Source organism: Sinocyclocheilus rhinocerous, unplaced genomic scaffold (assembly GCF_001515625.1).
Source record: "Sinocyclocheilus rhinocerous isolate Xijiao unplaced genomic scaffold, SAMN03320098_v1.1 scaffold555, whole genome shotgun sequence".
In the NCBI taxonomy this organism is placed as follows: Eukaryota; Metazoa; Chordata; class Actinopteri; order Cypriniformes; family Cyprinidae; genus Sinocyclocheilus; species Sinocyclocheilus rhinocerous.
In genome coordinates this window covers 646,209-652,021 of record NW_015629527.1, presented here as the reverse complement: position 1 = coordinate 652,021, position 5,813 = coordinate 646,209, and the positions used below count along the sequence as shown (strand labels likewise).

Here is a 5,813-nt window from a genome sequence, read left to right as displayed (position 1 = left end):
CACACACACACACACACACACACACACACATAAGGACTGTATGATGCATATTGCATTAAAAACATGGCAAGTGATGCCTAAATTTCCAATTAGAGATGTAACGTGTATCGACATACGCTACTAAAATTTTATAATTTTAAATGTTTTTCAAAGAAGTCTCTTCTGCTCACCATGGCTGCATTTTTTTGATGAAAATACAGTAAAATCGGTATTATTGCCAAATATTATTACAATTTAAAACAGCTGTTTTCTATGTGAATATCTGTTAAACTGTGATTTATTTCGGTGATCAAAACTGTATTTTCAGCATCATTACTGCAGTCTTCAGTGTCACATGATCTTCAGAAATCATTCTAATATGCTGATTTGCTGCTCAAGAAACATTTCTGATTATTATCAATGTTGAAAACAGTCGTGCTGCACAATATTTTTGTGGAAACCGTGATATATTTTATTTTTCAGGATTCACAGGATTTCTGAAGATCATGTGATGCTGAAGACTGGAGTAATGATGCTGAAAATACAGCTGCGCATCACAGAAATAAATTACAGCTTAACAGATATTCACATAGAAAACAGCTGTTTTAAATTGTAATATTTTTGCATAATTTTTAACATATTTCGGATCAAATAAATGCTGGCTTGGTCAGCAGAAGAATAAAAATTTCATTATTCCTAATTTTTGACCAGTAATGTAGTAAAACAAATAAAATTATATATAATTATATGTACCATGCCATACCACCAAGGTTATTTTCGTCAACAAAAACTAAAACTAAGACTAAGACGAAAACGATTGATGAAAAAACAATTTCGTAAACTGAAATAAAATAAAAATGTCAAAATAAATGAAAAACTATAACGAAACGAAACTAACAACAGTTATTGAAAAACTAACTGAAATAAAACTATTATCAAAAATAAATAATCATGGTTATGGTTAAATAAGACCATCATAACCAAATTAGACTACATTTATTTTCATATGAAATATCTCAACACACATCATTAGATATGACATTAAGCGCAACTTGTGTAGATTTATTTAGTAAAAAGGCTTGACTGCTTCATTTTGGTGTATATTTGTATACTTTTACCATCCAATCAATCTCAGCATAATTTTGTGTCGCTATAGACGTTTGCCTCAGTAAGATTAAATTATGCCTACGTCTTTCTTTGGCCTGTGTTCTGGAAGTGATCCTTTAATTCTGCTAAACTTTAGTTAAAACTGAAACTAAACTATATAAAAACTAGTGCTGTTAAACGATTAATCGTGATTAATCGAATCCAAAATAATCCAAAATCAATGGAAAGCTCATTTATTCAGCTTTCAGATGTATAAATCTAAATTTCCAAAAATTTACCCTTACGACTGGTTTTGTGCTCCAGGGTCACATATTTTTCTTAAATATATATATGCATGTGTGTGTATTTATATATACACAGTACACACACATATACTATGTAAACAAAAAATTTTATTTTGGATGCGATTAATCGCGATTAACCGCTTCACAGCACTAATAAAAACTAAATAAAAACGTGTTCACAAAATAAAAACAAAAATATTAAATGAAACTAATAAAAACCAAACGATATTAAAATAAAACGAATTAAATTCAAAACTATAATAACCTTGCGTGCCACCGTGGACTACAGATGAAAGCAGCATCCAGGTGTTCAGGTGTTTACCTGAGAAGGCGTTGCTATAGTAACGGGAGAGCGTCTGCATGATGTCTTTGGAGTGCTGCGTCCAGGGCGCGATCTTACGGTACGTCTTCACTCGATGCACCAGCTGAGATCCTCCGTACTGTAAAGACAGCGTGTCGCTGTGATCCTCGTACAGCTCCTCGAATAACCTGCACACACATAAACAACATCAGTGCGACAGAAAGAGCGCCTGACTGCTGTAATGATTTTTAGATTTTCAAAAAAATTAATTCTGTATGATTTATAAGCTTGTTTATCCATGGGGACATCAATTTAGGTCCCCACAGTGACACAAGTCCCCATGAGTCTGTGTGTATTCAGGTTTAAGTCCCCACCGGGATATAAAAACAGGTACACACACACACCTGTTTGTTTATGTAACCATGCTGCGTCACTGACGGCGAAAGCGTTCACAAGGGTGCAATATAATTACAGCGTTTGATTGGAATGCGGTGCCTTCGCCAATTAACCAAACGGCAATTACAGCAAATTTCAGGGTTACATTACATTTCACTCATATCCTAAAATCATAACGTTATTATGAGAACATCAAGCAATTTAGACCACAACATAAGCGTTTGAGTGCGCAAACCGAACTCCCGCGAGGAAGCGATGACGCGGTGAGCGTTCAAATGCAGAATTACGGGAAAACAAACCGTGTGACCCAATAATATTCACCATCGACCAATGGGATTCGAGTTTGGAGATGCTGTAACTACGGAGACTAGAACTGGGTTGTTGCTATACCGACACACAGGCCTATAAAAGATCCAATCATGTCAGGAAATACAATAAATGAAACACAATAAACATGGAAAAACTCAACAACGTCATCCAAATGCAGAGTGATTTCAGAAAATCACTTCTTATACAGCAAAACCTGACAATAAGCCACTGCATGTGGCGCATTCGCACGTTTCCTAATCGATTCAGCTCTGCACAGGGCAAATCACATGTGAGATCAGCCGTTTCTAAATGTAATCATTATAATTCACACAAAGCGGCCCATCAGCACAAAGCCAGATATGAATAATTCATGAAGGAGAGAATGAGAGAATGACGCAGTCTGTGTCGAACTGAAGCTTGGGTTTGTCGATCATCCCGAGAGCGTAGAGCTGATACGCCAGAGCACATTTACCCACCATGAACTGAGCGGTGTTGGTTTGATCCAGACAGTCCTCAAAACTCCCGTCTGTCAAAACAACACCAAAAATGAAGGATCATGTGACACTGAAGACTGGAGCAATGATGCTGAAAATTCAGCTTTGATCACAGGAATCAATTACATTTGCACAGATATTCACATAGAAAATGGCTATTTTAAACCGTAAAAATATTTCACAATTTTTACTGTATATTTGTATTTTCTTCAAGTAAAGTGTTAAAGGAATAGTTCAACCAAAAATGAACATTTGCTGGAAATGTGCTCATCCTCAAGTCATCCAAGATTAGAGATCAGCCGTTTCTAAATGTAATCATTATAATTCACACAAAGCGGCCCATCAGCACAAAGCCAGATATGAATAATTCATGAAGGAGAGAATGAGAGAATGGATATAATGGCTCACACAGGTCTCTCGCCCGCTCTCTCTCTCTCTCCAGACCATCATTAACTTATGAAACGTGACACATTAACATCATATTATGTAATACGCACATTTCTATAGACGGGTATGTGGAAAAAAAAATTATGAAAAATCTTTGAAAATCTAATTTTTTTTTGCATTACTGTAATGAGAATCTGGAGTTTAAATGTGCTTAATCATGAAAAATATAAATAAAGCAATAAAATAAAATAAATTAGTTAAATATATATGCTACCGGTCAAAAAAACGTTTGGAATAATTTTATTTTTTTATATTTTTGAAAGACGTCTCTTCTGCTCCCCAGGGCTGCATGTATTTGATCAAAAATACAGCAACAATCGTAAACTGAAATAAAATAAAAATGTCAAAATAAATGAAAAACTATAACGAAACGAAACTAACAACAGTTACTGAAAAACTAACTGAAATAAAACTATTATCAAAAATAAATAATCATGATTATGGTTAAATAAGACCATCATAACCAAATTAGACTACATTTATTTTCATATGAAATATCTCAACACACATCATTAGATATGACATTAAGCGCAACTTGTGTAGATTTATTTAGTTTTCTTCATCAGATTTGGAGAAATGTAGCATTGCATCAGTGTCTCAGCAATGGATGCTCTGCAGTGAATGGGTGCCGTCAGAATGAGAGTCCAAACAGCTGATAAAAACATCACAATAATCCACAAGTAATCCACAGCACTCCAGTCCATCAGTTAACGTTAAAAACGTGTTAATGCTGGATTTGTCTCAGTTTTTGTCTTCTCCAGACATTAACTGCTGGACTGTGGATTATTGTGATGTTTTTATCAGCTGTTTGGACTCTCAATCTGACGGCACCCATTCACTGCAGAGCATCCATTGCTGAGACACTGATGCAATGCTACATTTCTACAAATCTGATGAAGACACAAACTCATCTACATATTGGATGACCTGACGGTGAGTAAATCCTAAGCAAATATTCATTTTTGGGAGACCTGTTCCTTTAATTTAGTGCTCTGATAAACCCCTACGGCAAGCATTTCGGAATATTCAGCAACTTCATTTGCATGTAAAAATAGGTTTGACGGAACAGTTTTTTCTGAGGGCATTTCTATCACATAAATGTGAATTTAAATGAGTCACATTTGTTATTAAATACATAAACAACATTATTTACACGGTCTTAAGACTGATTAGTTTATTTCTTGCACCTTTAGCGTGTGATGCCGCTGCTGAAACAGACTTTGCTTTTGTGGAATAAAGCTAATATATAATAAAGCTCACATTAAACAAACGGATGTGTTGTTGTAAAGGTCATTTAAATGTGTGCATTTACCTTTCATCAGGACGTAACGTGTGGCAATAAAAGTCAGGTCTATTAACGAAGAATCCCGTCCTCTTCACCACGCTCTCAGCGATCATACTGAGACGACCCAACACGTTACACAGTTCACTGCAGACGAGATGTCACAAACGTTTTTATTTCAAATAAATGCTGTTGTTTTGAACTTTCTGTTCATCTGTGAATCGTGAAAAATAAAACGTATCACGGTTTCCACAGAAATATTGCGCGGCACAACTGTTTTCAACATTGATAATAATCAGAAATGTTTCTTGAGCAGTAAATCAGCATATTATACTGATTTCTGAAGATCATGTGACACTGAAGACTGGAGTAATGATGCTGAAAATACAGCTGCGCATCACAGAAATAAATTACAGTTTAACAGATATTCACATAGAAAACTTTTATTTTAAGTTGTAAAAATATTTCACAATTTTTAATGTATTTCTGAACACATATATGCAGCCCTGGTGAGCAGAAGAGACTTCTTATGTGATCTCACTGACTCCAAACCCGTAAATATTATTGGTGTATCGTGCCATGTCCCAAGCGATGTACTCGATACCGTGCTCCGGCGGGAGGAACTGGTTTAGGTTGATGATGGCGGGGTAAAACTCCTTACTTAGGATCTTCTCATGCTTCCACTTCTCTCGTTTCTGACGAAATCAAAACCACCAAACTAACAATCATCACACTGATTCCAACAACTTAACCTCAACTTCTAACCAAAGATGCTCTCCAGCCCTGAAACCTTTAGTAAATCTGCGGCAAACAAAAACACAGCAAATCTTTGGGAACAACGGACAATTAGCAAAAACTGAGTAAAAAAACAGTGTACAAAATTTTTTTTTTCTAAGTTGTAAATAAAACAGAGATCATTAGATTATGTTTCACAAGAAAATACTATTTCAGTCTTACTACTTCAAAATTTCACATTTAATTCAATGTGACGATTCTTTGTAATTACTAGCAATTTCTGAATGAAAATTGTTTCAAAGTAAACCTTGCATCAATTTGTGTGTGTGTGTGAGTGTGTGTGTGTGAGTGTGTGTGTGTGTCTGTGCGTGTGAGTGTGTGTGTGTGTGTGTGTGTGTGAGAGAGTGTGTGTATGTGTGTGTGTGTGAGTGTGTGTGTCTGTGCGTGTGAGTGTGTGTGTGTGTGTGTGTGTGTGTGTG

The 5,813-nt window shown here is 35.5% G+C and overlaps 1 pseudogene; it reads right to left on the bottom strand.

Annotated features, from left to right (window-relative positions):
- The window catches only part of LOC107739186 (polyphosphoinositide phosphatase-like), a 109,783-nt pseudogene that overhangs the window by 40,631 nt on the left and 63,339 nt on the right, over window positions 1-5,813 (bottom strand).